Consider the following 16,140-nt stretch of genomic DNA (forward strand, 5'->3'; position numbering starts at 1 on the left):
CAGTGTTGTCCCGGTTTGGGTCCGGCTCCCTAACCTCCCACTCCATTGCTGGGGAGATGAATCAGTGCGCGCCATTGGGAATGCAGATGGCAAATACATTGATCACAACAAACCGAAAGAAAACATGCAAGCCTGTGCGTAGATTTGTGTGGAAGTGGACCTTGGCAAAGGACTCCCTGAAGCCATTAAACTTAAAGTGGATGAGTGGAGCCATATCTAGCAGCTGGATTACGAGTAGATACCATTCAAGTGTAAGGTATGTCTTGAATATGGCCACTTTTCCAATCGTTGTACTAAACTTGTTGATGTAGAGAATGACATACAAGAAGAACAATGGGAATCTGTCAAGAAAAAGAAGTCAGCTTCTTCATCCAAAGCCCCTCCTGAAGTTTTCCCTCCTGCATCCAATGCATCTCGTCCTTCTCCATCCTCCCCTATCTTATCTGCCCATTCCCCTCTTGATCATCCTCCCCTTCCCCCTTCATCTAACCCCTTTCTGGTCTTATCTCCCCCTGATCTTCCTCCTCAGGACCCCTCTCCCCCTCCCTTAATTCACTCTGAATCTTCTAAGTCTTCTCCCCCCTAGGTCATCTCATCTCAGGCTTCTCTTTATCCTTCGCTCATCAGACTTACCAAGAGTTCCTCCAAAGACCATGGCGCTACTAGTGAATCTTACAAGAAACCTAGACCAAGTAGGAAATCAGCCAAGTAGCATAGAGACGAGAATGCTTAGAAAGACATAGCAATGGGCACAAAAACTCTTATAGAATCCTACATCCTGGGGCAACATGACAAAGATACAAGGCATAAGGATCAGGTGGGGTGAGCACCTCTTCGTACCCCAAATACCCAATGATGAAAGTTTTGTCTTGGAATAGCAGGGGTTTAGGGCACCCCTCCAAGACCTCAGCCCTCAGAGATCTCATACATAGTGAGAAACCAGAAATTTTTTTGATTCAGGAAACAAACCAAGGTCAGCAAGAAATGAGAGGAATTGTAGAATAGCAGAAGTGGTACAAAGGAAGTATTAGTGAATCAAGAGGGGCATCTGTAGGAATTTCCACCCTCTGGAATTACAGCAAGTGGAACTACATATCAGAAATTTTACATTGGCATTGGATCAAAACTATTTTGGAAAACAGATTAGACAACCAAATCGCAATTATATACAACATTTATGTTCCCAATCACTTTAGAGAAAAGGAACATTGCTAGGATGATATCCAGGCAAGTATTGATGGTGAAGAAAATTCTAATATTATTGTGGGAGGCGATTTTAATCTTATTCTACATGCCAACGGAAAATGAGGAGGCTGTTTCTCACCTGATCCATTCAGAACTTGTCTAGAAAATATCATGCAAGATCACGATCTGGTGGATGTGGCTCCAAAAAATTGAAGGTACACCTAGAGAAATCGCAGGATAGACATAGGTAACATAATGTAAAGGCTAGACATGATTCTAATTAATGTTTCGTTTCTTTCTTCTTTTTCTATGGGGTATGCTAGCATTCTCCCCATTTCAGCCTCTGATCACTACCATATGACCCTCACTCTAGAATCCTACTACCCCCTTGGACCCATTCCATTTAAATACAACCCCCTCTGGAACTGTATACCAACAGTCAAAGAGATTGTACAACAAACTTGGAATCAGCACATTGAAGGCTCTCTTGGTTTCATATGGGAAACCAAACAAAGAAGAACCAAGCAGGCTATCAAAGAATGGGCAAAATCTAGCTACAAGGAGCCAGAGGAGATTAAAAAGAAAATCAAGAATAATTTAGACTGTATCCAAAGAAAAATAGAAGAGCATGGCCTCTCTCAGGAGAATAAGGAACAAGAAAGCAATCTCTACTCATAGCTGTGTCATGCAAATAGAGAAGAGGAATTAAAATGGAGAATAAAGTCAAGGCAACTCTGGTTGCAAGGGGGTGATAAGAATACAACCTTCTTTCACAAACAGACCACTGCATGAAAAATTAGGAACAATGTAAGCTCTATCTTAGATGCTGAGGGCAACCAACAAACCACCCAAGAGGCCATCCGAAAGGCTGCCACAGAGCATTACAGAGATCTCCTTACCGAACCAAAAGGAGAAGAGGACTATGCCGATCTACTCCAATATTTGCCTAATGGAATCAGCAAGGAAATGAATGACAGCCTAAACAAGGAAATTGATGAGGAGGAAATCAGAAGAACGATTTGGACTCTCCAGCCTGATAAGGCTCCAGGTCCTGATGGCTTTCCCATTTGTTTCTATCGGGCGTTCTGGGGATTGATTAAAAAAGACCTGACAAAAATGATCATATGGATCCAGCGAAAGGGTAAGATTGGAGGATACACCAACCCCACTCATCTTGCTCTCATTCCTAAAGAAAATCATCCCACTTCTTTTTCTCATTTCCGACCCATTTCCCTCTACAATTCTTCCTACAAGATTCTAACCAAAATCCTAGCCACCTGTCTCAAAACTCTCCTCCCCTCTCTTATCTCTGAGAAGCAAGGAGGGTTCCTAGCCAATGGACAAATAACTAACTCCATACTCCTTGTGCAAGAAGCCATTCACTCGAGTCAACCTAGAAAGGAGAAAGGGTTCATCCTCAAACTTGATCTAGCCAATGCCTTTGATAGAGTACAGCACTCCTATCTCATAGCTGTCTTAAAGAAGATGGGTTTTGATACGACCTTTCTAAATCTCATCTCAGCTTGCATCTCTAGACCCTGGATTTCCCCTTTGGTTAACGGAAGACTGGGTGAAGCTTTCCAATCCTCTTGTGGTCTTAGATAGGGTTGCCCTCTTTCCCCTTATCTTTTTATTCTAATGGTTAAATCCTTTAGTAAAGCTCTAGATTTCAACTGTAGGGTGGGCCTCATCACAGGAATTAAGTTCAGGAATGGAGTTAAGAATATAAACCACTCGCAATTTTTAGATGATACCTTTCTAATTGGAGGAGCTTCCATCACAATCGCATGGAGATTCAAGACTCTTTTAGACAAATATATGAGGTATTTTGGTGGTCTCGTCAACCAGATGAAAAGTTGCATTTGTGGATGGAATACATCAGCTCAGGTCATTCACAATATTGCAAATAACCTTGGAGTCCCTTGCAAATATGACTGGACTCACTTCTCCTACTTGGGCATGCCGGTGAGTCTGGGACCTTTGAAGGCAGAAATTTGGGATATCATCATTGACAAGGTGAAGAGGAAAGTGCAGCAATGGGGTTCCATCTAGCTCAATCTAGCAGGTCACCTCATCCTTCTTAAATCAGGTATTTCTTCTCTTCCTTTATATCAATTCTCACTTTTCCAAGCTCCAGCTTCCTTTCATTACAAAATGGAAGTCATCCTCCGCCAATTTCTCTGGCAAGGAGGGAAAAATGACAAAAAGAAATTCAAGTTGGTCAATTGGAAGCAGGTCATTCAATCCCAAGACCGAGGAGGTCTTGGTATCAGATCCCCCAAATTCCTAAACCTTGCTTTTGGAGGTAAAATTGCTTGGAGACTTATAACTGGTCATTCTGCCTGGTGGAAAAGGGTGCTGGAAATTAAATACCTGAACTTCCCCAGACAGCAGCTTTTAGACCTCGATATTCCTAACAGAGACTCTTCTAAAATATGGCATTTATGCAAAAGAGCAATACCGTTCATGGCTCAGAGTATTTCCAAAGTTCCCAAGGGAGGAGCCAATATTAATATTGGAGCTGATAAAATAATGGGACATCAGCCAATAAACAGTCACGAGGGAACCAATCCTATTCTCACCTTTTTTGACAGCATAGGTATCCATCATTTGGATCAAATCTCTCGTTGGGATCCACTCTCCCATCTATGGCTAGGGTGGTCCTTCCCAATCATCCCCTATAACCTCATAGCAAGCCTATCCATGCTTCAGTCTCATCTTCACAGTAAAGCTCCCATAAAAAGGAATGAGCCAGATGGATTTCGATGGGACCCAACCGGATCAAATTACATTGTTCAAGCTGCCCACCAACACATCTGCAACAACAATTATCCTACGGCCATATGGAATCACTGGAAAATGGTTTGGAAATCAGAGGCCCTTCCAAAAATTAAATTCTTCATTTGGACCCTTCTAAAAGGGAAAATTCTCACAGCAGATAATTTGCAAAAGAGGGGTATCAATGGCCCTTCTCGCTGCCCCAACTGTCAAGCTGCCGAAGAATCCACACACCACCTCTTTATCTCCTGTCCTTTTGCCATCACCTGTTGGAAAAATTTATCCCATATTGACAATATCCCTTGGAATAACCAGAATTCCATAGGAGAAGTGATCCATCATTGGAAAAAGAATTTTCCTTGGCAACATAAGAAGGGAAATATTATGAAAAGGGTCTGGGATACCCTCCCCTACACTATGCTATGGAACATCTGGCTGACTAGAAATCCTAAAGTCTTCAAGGACAAGGACTCGATTATAAGAAATATCTGCAATAAGGCAAGGAGCCTCACCCTGGAAACCATTTCCACCAAAACTCAAAGCAATATAGATGTAACCATGCTCAGTATTGAAGAAAGGAATTTTATCAGCTACATACTGGATAAAAATAATAGCAGTCAGAATGGCAATGTAGCTAAAGGCCAGCATAGCAAGGAACTCCACAGATGGAAAATCAGATTAAAAGATGATGAGTTTGCCAAATGGTTACAAAACTACAACAATCACTATCTATTCTTCGACGAAGCATCAAAGTCAAACCCTGGAGTTGCAGGAGCAGGGGGAGTCATCTTCAATGCCAAGGGGATTGCATCCTTTTTTATGAATGGGGACTTGGACAAATTTCTAACAACAGGGCAGAAGCGATGGCCCTATATCAAGGGCTCATCCAACTCAACAGACTTGGTATAGGAACAACAAAAATCTTTGGAGATTTGGCGGTGGTTATCTGTCTAATGGCTCAAAATTAGAAATCCCCTAATGTTCTCCTACAAGAGGTCATTCAATGTTGTCAATTTTTACAACAGACAATGACAAATTTGAGCTTTCATCATATCCTTCGCTCGCTCAATAAGCAAGCTGACACACATGCCAACAAGGCTTGCGACAGGTCAATGGGCAGCCTACTATGTAACGCCGAGGAGACTCAGCATCCTTTACCATGATTCGTATCAGTCTGATCTGCAGCAAATCTACAAACTCTGACAGGTGGAATTGGACACAGGTCCTTCAAATCAGCAACAAGATCTTGATTAGCCTTAGGATCCGGCATAGTATCGAATTTTTCATTCTCTGCACTTCAATCAGTAATCTAGCCAATTTCTTTCTTTTCAACCGTGCTTTTAAGACTCCGCTGGACAGGCATTTGGAATTCCCGCGCCCCTCCTCTGTTCCTCCCTCCTTTCATGTGACTGCCCCTCGTCGCCCCCGCCCATCTATATATTTCATCCTTTCCCTTCGTTGTTCAATGCCCTGCCTATTCTATGTCCTTCTACACTTTTGGATCGAGTCATTTTCATTGAGACCCCCTCCGTTCCCTCTCGTCTTGGACTCCGGTATAACTTCTAAACCTTTGTTTTCTTTAAACACCCTTTCGTTAGTTGCCTCTGTTGCTGTCTGCCCTCAAGAGCAGCTTTTTTCATCCTCAATTCGGAGATCCATCTTCTTTTTGTCTCATCCAGCTTTTGCAGTAATGGCCTGTAGCTAGGATTGCCTCCATTGTGTTGATCTTCAAGCTGAACTGGAAGAAATAAGAGCTCAATAGAAGATCTTAGATGCAAAAATCGACAGCCAAAACTACATCATCAAGGATAAGTATCAAGCTGAAATCAATTTGTTTCTTCACAGGGTTTCCTCTTTACAAGAGCAGTTCAATCACTTGTCTAACAGGTGCAGCCATGTGGAAGAGTCCATAGAAATACCGAAATACATGATGGACAAGCGCAACAAAGTTTCCCCAAGCACCTCAAGCGCCAAGCAAATTGGTGTAGACAACAATTCGTAGGAATCCATAGCGCGGCACATCAGTCACATTAATATAGATTAGTTATGTATTGCAAATGTTGTTTTTTACTGTTTCAGTTTGTAAGAATCTACTTCTGTTTAGACTTCCTCAAAGCCAAAAAAGGCAGGACTAAGGAGAATATCTCACTTTGTAACTCCTCTACTCCTTGCACCTCATGGCACTTCTTGTATCTCAGGAGTCCAAGCTCCCTCTTTTATTTTTTCAGATCTTAATACAACAACCGACTTTGTGAAAAAAAAATGCCCCTCGTATGAACTATCATAGTGCGTTATTCTTTAATTATGGCCATTTTCTTAATGCGCTATCTCACATTTACCATCCCTCCACTTGGAATTTTTTGATTCCCTTGCCTGCCAAGGCAAACTGTGGTAACTCTACGCAGCTAGTCCTACCTACCACTCTCACCCCCCTCCTTTTGGCACAACGTTATTCTCCATTGCCAAGAATGACAAAAGGGATCTTGGTTTGACTGTTCAGATATCTGGGATAATAATTTCCCCAAGCGTTTCATGGAATCATGGGAACGCAACCGCATGGCTTCAATTCAACAATCTGCAAGGATTAACCATCTAGGGTGGAGGCATTATCAATGGGTTAGGTGAGAAATGGTGGGAAAAGTCTTCCTTTGACCACCCTATCGAGAGTTGTGTCATATTTTCTCATACTAAAGTGGAGGGAGAAGATTCCAAGAATACCTTGTTCATGAAGGTAACGGGAAGAGGAAAAGAAATTGATGTTATTGTGTTGTTTAATGAGAAGAGGCAGAGCATCTCGCCTTCATACCTCTGAGAGAGATAGAAGTAGTGTCATAAGCCTGGAAAGATTCCACGTCCATGTCAAAGGTGTTCAGCCAAAGGTGAACTAAAGCGAGCAATTACACATCTTGAAGATGACTACGAACTTGTTGGTGAGTTGATTGGTTTCGTTGCGTGACGAGAATCCATGGAGCCTCATGATTCTAGACCTCTGATCTCTTATCATGGTGAAAGACTAATTCATCTAGCCATACACATAGTTGTTCCTATGCTATACTGACCTGTAAGAGTTGCCATTACTATGCCTAACATTCTCTCAGCCAATTCCACATTTCTATCTATCTAACAAATTTCATTTTGGCTAACACCATCTGTAACACCTTTTCCATTTTAATCTATGTTTTTTTTTATTTAATCATGATATTTATCAATGGACCTGACAGTTCTACCATTCTCTATGTGGTGTATAAACACATCTCTCCTCACTTTTCTCTGTCTATTTTAAGATCTGACCTTCTCTCTATCCATTGGAGACAACTGGAAGCGGTCGGTTAAGCGATATACCCCACATAGCAAGACCAGAGTATAGTGTTGTTGTAGCAACAACTTAACCTTAGACAACTAAACTCAGATTCGTAGTCCTTTGTTATACACTTTTTGGAATAACGTTGGTGGAATAGGCTTGTGACTTCAGGCTAACGACCATACACTACAAATTGTAGATAAGATGAGCCTAAATCCCAACAGCCCACAGATAAGGCCTTGAAATCTGGAGCTGGGTATCTTAGTTTTCCCTTGAAATTCCAAAAAGATCAGGATTTGGTTAGCAAATATTTTGAATTCAGGTTGATTCAGACAATATTATGTTGAAAAATATGGCAAGATAAGGCATGTTGGACCTCCTTTCAAGTAACAAAAAGGAAATGCAGAAACTACTTTGCACGGTCCTCAGAAATGCAGAAATGAAAAGAAAAGGTTGAGGATCAAAGGAGAGGTGGTGGACCATATTTATAGATGGACTAGGGCCATATAAAACCTCTACATGATTGAACATGGTAACATGATTCTACATTGACTGCTACTCAACATTTTTATATAGCAGAGCTGCCACAAATTCTCAGAAGTTTATTGCCATTGTTTGTATAATACAAAAGTTGGTGTTTATATTTTCCTCATTATTTTACCATTAGTTGAGATTTATTTACTAGAAAATGGATCAAATTACTGAAGTATTAGAGTTCTTGAAAACTCTAATACATTCCACTAAATCCCAGCTTCAGCAAGCAAAATTACAATAGTGGAGTCATCATTCTCAGATTGTCTTCTTTCATAACATTGAAGCAGACTCCCATAAACAAAAAGTCAATAATGTTACCGTTGATTTAGATCCAGTGCCTAATGAAGCAACAAAGTTACATGAAGATGTAGAAATTCAGCTTGCACTTCCCAAGTCGGTCATCAAACCTTGGGAAAAACTTGTCCATAACAAGCAAAGAATAGGTCTTGGATATGATAAGGAGGTTTCCTTTCACATTCTAGATTACTCAAAGCCCATCTAGTCTCAGAGCGTTGGATTTCTTCATGATAGTTCACCTTCAGTTGTTTCAGATTCTAGCCCTCTTCCATAACATCCATAATAGATTGTTAAACTCCAACATTGTGACAGAGTCGGCCATGTGAAAGATCATTGTTTTGATATTCATATGTGCAAGAATTGTGGTCAACATACTCATTCTTCACACAGATTCTTCAAAAACAAGCCTCCTACAAGAACAAAGATTCATCTTGGATGGATCGCTTCTTAACAATGGGCTTCAACAACCAAGAATATATTTCAGTCATATGTCATAATTTCTTCTAGACTATTAAAAGGTCCTGTAGTTTATTTTTCTCCATCTTCTCACCTTGTATCTGGCAGGGGGGGAATTGATCGTAATCTACAAGTTTCAAAGCCACTTCAAGCGAGCTTGAGCCACAACTTGCCATAACAGATTCAGAGTTGTAGCCAGAGACAAAGATACCACTGAGCATGCCTTCGATTGGTGGTCAGCCTTAAACCATCTATGTGGGGTTAAGATTTCCCTTCAAATAATACACTTTCTCCAGAATAAGACTTCAGCTTCTTTCTAGTTTTGGAAGAGTTCCATGAATTTCATTAAGCATTCCAAAGCTGGTGGTCATCCTTAAACCATTGCAGGTTGTAGACCTCCCTTTTTTGCATAGAAGGTCTCCCTCTCCAAAGCATTAGCAACACTTCCTCTTGCAAAAGATTTAAGCTTCTTTCCAGACTTGGAAGAGTTCCAGGAACTTCACTAAGCATTCCATTGTTGGTGGTCATCCTTAAACCACCCCCTTATACCAACATTTTAGAGAGCACATTCAGTTTAGTGCTACCATGCATTTTTGCACATTTTTTATTACAGCTCTCTTCTTCAACTCATACATAGACCTTCAGATTAAGGGGGCGAATGTTGGACACCTAATCCTCTAAGGGTTGGTGTGGAATGTAAATAGTCAAAGGGAGTCCAAGAGAACACTTGGTATATGGAAACCAAGGGTCAGCAGAATGTATTATAAAAGTATATCAAGTGAATAATAGACGCAATTAAATGCTTATCCTTCATATTATGCATTCACCGTGTATGTGTTTAACAAAATAAATTCTATCAACATCAAAGATATAGTATAGGATTAAGCTTCAATCTACACTTGTTGGTAAAGCGTGAAAAAATAGAGATACACATGAGCCCTACCTTTTGTAGCATCGAACCCTTGAAACCAAATTAGAGTCAAAAATAGCTTGAATTCTTCTTCTGAAGTAGAAGTTCAAATACCCTTCAAATCGTAATGCTTGAGATGTGCCAAATGGGAGTGATTGATACTCAATTTATAGTGGATACATTAGGGCTAATTAGCCTTAGATGAGCCAACATGTAGTGCTTTCAATGAGCTGACTTGAGATGTCGTATAAATAAATTTCCTCCATAGATTGATTAAAAAATGTCGACCATAAACAATATATATATATATATATATATATATATATATATATATATATATATATATATATATATATATATATATATATATATATATATATATAGATATATAGATATATATATATATATATATATTGTTGAGTCATACATCGCGGAGCATGTGCTATGAATTGCAAAGATCATAGACCATCCTTTTGTATTTTTATTCCAATATACATAGAGGTTTCGAGATCAAGTGTGTACAAACATTGTATTGAGACCCACTGTATATATAGCAGGGTGATGACACCTATTGGCTACGTGGGACCTGACCCAGGTTCAGCAATGAGTTTAGCCAAGAAAATCCTGGTACTACTGGCCCTTTTGGCAACATTCCATAGGGCACGAACTGAGGTCTCACCCGAAGTAGTATGAGAGGGTGATAGAACCAAGTTTCTGCACCCTAGGGTGTCTGATATGGGAGATGGGTACCCGATTCAACCTTCGCGCTTACTAGATTATGCGTACCAACAAGCTTCTGGCATTCTGTGGCACTGCCTTCGCGCGGCTCCAGCCGTAGTGCGACTAATGTTAATTTCCCAAGTCTTCCTTAATTAGGTTTTTTTCATTAATTCCTTAGAAGGTTTCCATTCATAATCATACATATAAGTGCGTGCATATAAATAAACATATACCATCAACACATAATATTCAAATACAGATCTGTGGATCAGATGCACAATATGCCAAACCAACTTATCTTTATTAATCAACTTTTTCAAGTTCAGTACAATACAGACCCAACTCCACCCTGCGCACTCAGCTACAGGGGTCCGCACACTCAGCTGCGGACTCTACTAGGCCTCTACACACTTAGCTGCAAAGCCTCTGCCTACTACTGCGACCCAATACCTTCAAATCTACTTCTATCCTCTAACCATGCCTTCACATCTATCTACTACTTGCCAAAAACTCAAAACTATCTTTACACTTAGATCCTCACTCTATTTATACAATCCCATGGTCCACGGACCATGGGTAGGCCAACACCCTTTACATTAAATTACATTATTTTAGGGCAGACAACCCTAGACTCTCGCACTCTGTGCCCACATTTTGCGGGGTCTTTATATTACACTTGACCAGCACTTAGGCTTCAAGCCCCAAAAATATGCTATGGGGGGAGATCCTCTACCCAACAGGCCCCCAACACAATCATCATGACTCGTCCTAATTCACTGTGCAATGATCTTGCCACAAAGCCCTTCCAACTATTCCTGAGCTATGTGAAGGTCTGCAGCGCACTGTTTTTCCATCTGTTGGATTTGCTCTACCCGCGCGGCTGAATACTCGCTGTCCTGGGCAAATTCCTGTCTGAGAGCATGCAATACTTTCATTTGTGTGAGCTTTCCTTCAATGGTGGCGGTGATGATGAAGGCCTCATCAATCCAAGGCTAGATGTGTGTTTTAAGTACTGCCTCTTTTTGGCGCGCTGCATCCACTTACTCCTTAAATGCCTTCACCTGTTGTAGCCATGTGAGCCGCTAGGTCAGGACTACTATCTGCGCCATCCTGTGCACACTATCATATTGCATTTGAAGCTCTTGGGCTTCTTTTTCCAACCGTTATATGGTGGGGTCCTCGTGTAAGGCTACGAGGGCCCCAAAGGATTCTTCCAACAAAGTGGTACAGCTGTGCACTGCCTATTCAATTTCTTTCAGCCCGGTTTGGACATGGCCAGCGCGCTGCTCTCGAACTTCTGAGGACATGGATGACTGCGCTTTTAAAAGCAGTTTAGCAATCTGTAGGTTGAGGTCTAGCTGGATCCTCATTACTTCCTCCTTTTCCTTGCGGAATCCACTGGAAAATTTGTGGATCCACACTCCTACTGGTAGGTCTGTCGCAATCTCTAGCTCTAGGACGCGGCGACATGCTTCCTCGATGATTTGCTCCAATTGTTGATTTTGTGCTACCGCTTCATCACATTGGAGGCTCAGTTACTCGATGTTGATTCACTGTTCATAGATAATTTGCACTGCGCGTCCTGCCGTAGTGCGGAGCTCTGTCGTCGCTCCATCCTGCAGCTAGTATAATATCTCTCATAGAAGGGCAGCCAAGTTTAGGCAAAGTCCCTTGATCCGGACTACCGCATCTCATTCCTCCATGTTGTACGTTGTCAGTGCTCCTTCTAGCAGAGCAATGGTATTAGCCATTTTGGCCCGTAGAAACTGCTATGTTGCTGATGTACCGGTAGCCCCGTATATGGCTATCATTCCCTCTTATGGGGGCCGCACCTGAAGTCCTTGCAATTATGCCTTGAGTGCCCCCAACACATTCTATTGCTCTGTCATTTCTTCCTGGAGCGCTTCCCTAGTGACCTTGCGAACTATGTCATCGATGTCATATAGGTCACCCTTTGTCACTGTAATAGTTTCCCCATCCAATTTGGAAGCCTTGGTCTTCTTCCGGGCCCTTTTTCGTTCCCTACTGTGTGGCTGTTTTAGCTATGTCGAGGATGTGTGTGGGTCCGCGCCTTCCACTGTGTCATCTATCCCCTATCTTGTGGTCAGGTTCGGGCCTCTTTCCTCCTACATCATGGTTGCCCCATATATTCGTGCTACTAATGCTTTTTTCGCGACCTTGGTCAGCTCTGTAACAACCTTTGCTGCCTCACGAGAAGCCCTTACCTCCTCAGCGAACTGCTTGTTGCGCTTTTGTTGTGTCAGCAGCTTGGCAGCATCTTTCTGTCTTTGGATCATTGTCTCGTCACACGCGGCTAGATCTGGGGCATGCCATTCAGGTGGCCATGAGTCGAGCACTGTGAAAATAGCGTAGTTAATCACAATGAAGGGGAGTGCGGTCCATTTCTACTCTAGATCCTTCCGCGTCTTGATATACACATTGTGCATATCTACCTTAAAATCTGCAAAGCTCCGCAAACTATCGTATACCATGGGGGATAGGAAAGGTCGTTTGTTGATCCTCATTCGTACGCTCGCCTCCATAACTATCCAGAAGATCTTTGTCTCACGTAATCACGTAGTGTCCTTCGTCGCCCATAGCTACGTGTATTTTGTTGCCTCTGGCAAGTCCTAGTCAAGGAGAGGAAACTGACTATCCTCAGGCAATTCCCCTGCAACCAACAGGATGGACAAGAGCAACCATGCGTAGTGGAAGGTATTACTCTTCTCTTGAGCCTCTTTGCAGTTCATCGAGAATTCCTCACAGAGGAACTATGCCCAGTTGAACCGTACCCCTTTTGCGCATTGTTCGGAAAACGCGATGACCATTACGGGTACCTCATTGCCGCGGCATTTTCTCATCACTTTTTCTGCCAGCAACTGGTTGGTTGTGCACACCCCTTTGCGATAAATGTTAGTAATGACATAGCCCCTCTACTTTTTCTCCAACTTATATTTCTTTTTCATGGCCTCTGTGAGCGCCAAGTCTCCACCTGTGCCACCAATTTCTGTGGGGTCACTTCCCATATAGGAAAGTTGTGAAATCTTATGAATAAGCTCTGCAGTGATAGGAATAGGCTCCTCCAGCCACAGGTACCCATCATGCACCAAGAAAAGCAGTTGCCTGATGAAAAATATTGTGATTGGTGCCCGGTGAAAGTGTGGAATCCACAGTAGGTAGAGTAGCCCGGCCTTCTCCACACTGCGCAGCCATTTCTACTATTGTAGTGTTGTAACTGATCCCTCCTTGCTCTGTTTCATAAGTTGGTTAGTCTCCAAATGGGGAAACTTTTCACTGTCTGTGAGGTCCCAATATTCAAATTTCATCATGGGCACGCAGCCCAGAGCTGAACCTTCAAACGGAATTCCCTCTCAGAGGAACGAGGTTTTGAGTGCGCTCTTAACGGCATCCAAATTTTAGGTAATTTTACTCTCCCTTTCTGCAGAGGGACATACTTGTGCAGCTTTGCTGCAGCGTGCACTGGCTCAACATCTTCATCCATTTCTGTATCTGGTTCAACTTCTTCTACGAAGGCCTCGAGATCCTCCTCATCATCATCTGTCTCTGAATTAACCATCTGTTACACTAAAAAATGTCACCATGGCTATTTACAGTCGGTATGGCTCAATCAACAGTCATACTACCCTTTTGCGCAAGTCTTATGCCTCTACTATTCATATCAAACTCCAAGAAAGAGAGAAAGTCTTTATAAAATATGTTTATCTCTAGGTACGCAAGTTCTCTCAATCCTTGCCTGCGGGTACGCACCTTTTGTTCACAAGGTCTGCGTCCAAGGACGCTCTGTATCTAAAGGGGCAGGTGCATCCCTCTGAAAAGGTTAAAATGCGTGAGTTTCATCTTCAAAAACTTACTTGTGGTCATTTCTAGAGCATTTTAGAAGATTCTTGGATGAGTGTTGAGCGCCTCCAGATGGTTCATGCACTCCTATCAAAGAGGAACTTATCCCATCAATAAGGGAGTGATCCCATCCAAAGAGGGGACTATCCCATTGATGGTGGACCTGATTAACTTCCTCTTGAGCACTATAAAAAGAGGCATTGAGCCAGAAGAAAAAAGGTTGAAAGCTATAGATTTCTAAGGGTAAATGCTGCAGGAATTAGGACTCCCATTTAGAAGCTTGTGAGGAGAGATTGTCATCTTTGCTTGTTCTATTTGGAAGTGGGTGAGCTTTGTCAAAGTAGAGGAAGACTCTTGTGGACCCTGGAAGGAGCTTGCACAACACCAAGGCTCAGGTTGTAATGGTTCCTTTTGATTACCTTTAATGCAAATTGGTCCATTCTTCTCAATAGCTTGTTGTTAATGGGTTATTTCATGTACTCCTTGGTCTATATGTTGAATATGCTTTGTTTTATGTTATAATCAGGTGCTATTTAATTGTTTGACTGTTGGTGATTGCAGGTTTTGGAGAACGAGAGGAGCTCATCCGGATCAACAAAGCTTGGACTTCTACAACAGCGTTTGGATAGAGGTAAGAACGAAACACTTGATTTCTCATATCATAATGTATGTTTAGAGAAGGATAGCTCCAGTTTGTTTTGTTTGTCATTAGAACGTCTTAGACTTCTAGGAAGGTCAGCTGTGTCCGCACCCTTGACTGATTCCGTGTGACAAATTGGCGACCATACTGGGGATGGACCAGTATTTGTATAAACCGCATCCTCTTAGGGCATCGAGGGAGGGTTGATGATTGATTGCAGCTTCATCAACCTCCTCATGCTCTCTTTCTCTCCAATCCAGCATGATAAGTGCCCTACACATGAATAAACAGGCATTAAAATTAGTTTTGAGGAATTTCAATGGTTGGTTTGGGAGTTTGGGGTTTCAAAACCTGCGTTTTGCGGAGGACGCACCCCGCGTTTGGCACACAGTGCACCGGGACGCAGGTGGCCTGAAGGCAACCTGCGTCCCCCGACCTTTTCCCTGTGTAGGAAAAAGTCGGGGGACGCAGGCCAGCCTTTAGGAAAGCTGTGTCCCCCGCAGGGCGGTTTCCAAAACCCAAAACCCCCTAAAAATCAAAAATGAAACTTAAAACAAAATTCTAAACGGATGAAATTGACAAGGAGGATGTTGTGAAATACCTGGAAGAGACGGCGTTCGATTCTAACGGTCGGATTTTCCGCAGCGACCACGGGAAGTTTCTTGTCAAAAGCTCCTTTTTCAACCTCAACAGTCAAACGGTAAAAATGACATGGTAAAAAGTCTTTTTATAGGTTTTTTGGATGAATTTGTTCATTTTTCACCATGAAAAGATGTTTTTCGATGAATTTTTGCCTATCTTAAACAGGTATGAGTAATGTGTCGCTTTTGTGCAGGACAAAGGGACTTAGAGGGAAAAATGTCATTTTTCACAAACAAAATATCAGAGTCATCTTTTAAGCCCTTTTCTGACTCCTAAAACATGAAAAGATTGCCAAGCGTTTCTTTTACACTCGTTAAAACAGAATTAAAAGACGGTCCCCTTATAGCTCTTTTCTGACCGTAAAATCAGGAAAAGATTGCCGTGTTTTTGTCGTTTCAAACTTGATACTGAAATAAAACGACGTGTCCTTGATCGCTTTTTACTTTTCAGGTCAATGACACTAACTATGAAAGTACTCCTTGGTCGCAAGATCAAGCGGTTCCCCCAGGTATTATTTTATACTTTTGCGGGCTTGAGGGACACAAATTTACGAAAAAGTTCAACTTGGAGTTTCCTTAAGTTTTTCAGACTCTCTAAAATTGAAAAACACCGAGTTTCTCCTATACTGGGCTCGTTAAACATTTCACAGTAAAGGACCTGTTCAATTACAAACAGGAACGAACCACTCCTTCCTAGGGTTCGAATCAAAACTGGGTTGGACTCGTCCGAAGGATGAGCTTATAATCAAGCATATGTTATCCTCCTCAAGCTTGTTAAAAATAAAGAGGTACTTTCCAGAAATGGCGGGGGAAAAGAGAG

This window comes from Pinus tabuliformis, chromosome 1_2 (genome assembly GCF_031772625.1).
Source record: "Pinus tabuliformis cultivar Carrire ecotype Pingquan chromosome 1_2, CPIR1, whole genome shotgun sequence".
In the NCBI taxonomy this organism is placed as follows: Eukaryota; Viridiplantae; Streptophyta; class Pinopsida; order Pinales; family Pinaceae; genus Pinus; species Pinus tabuliformis.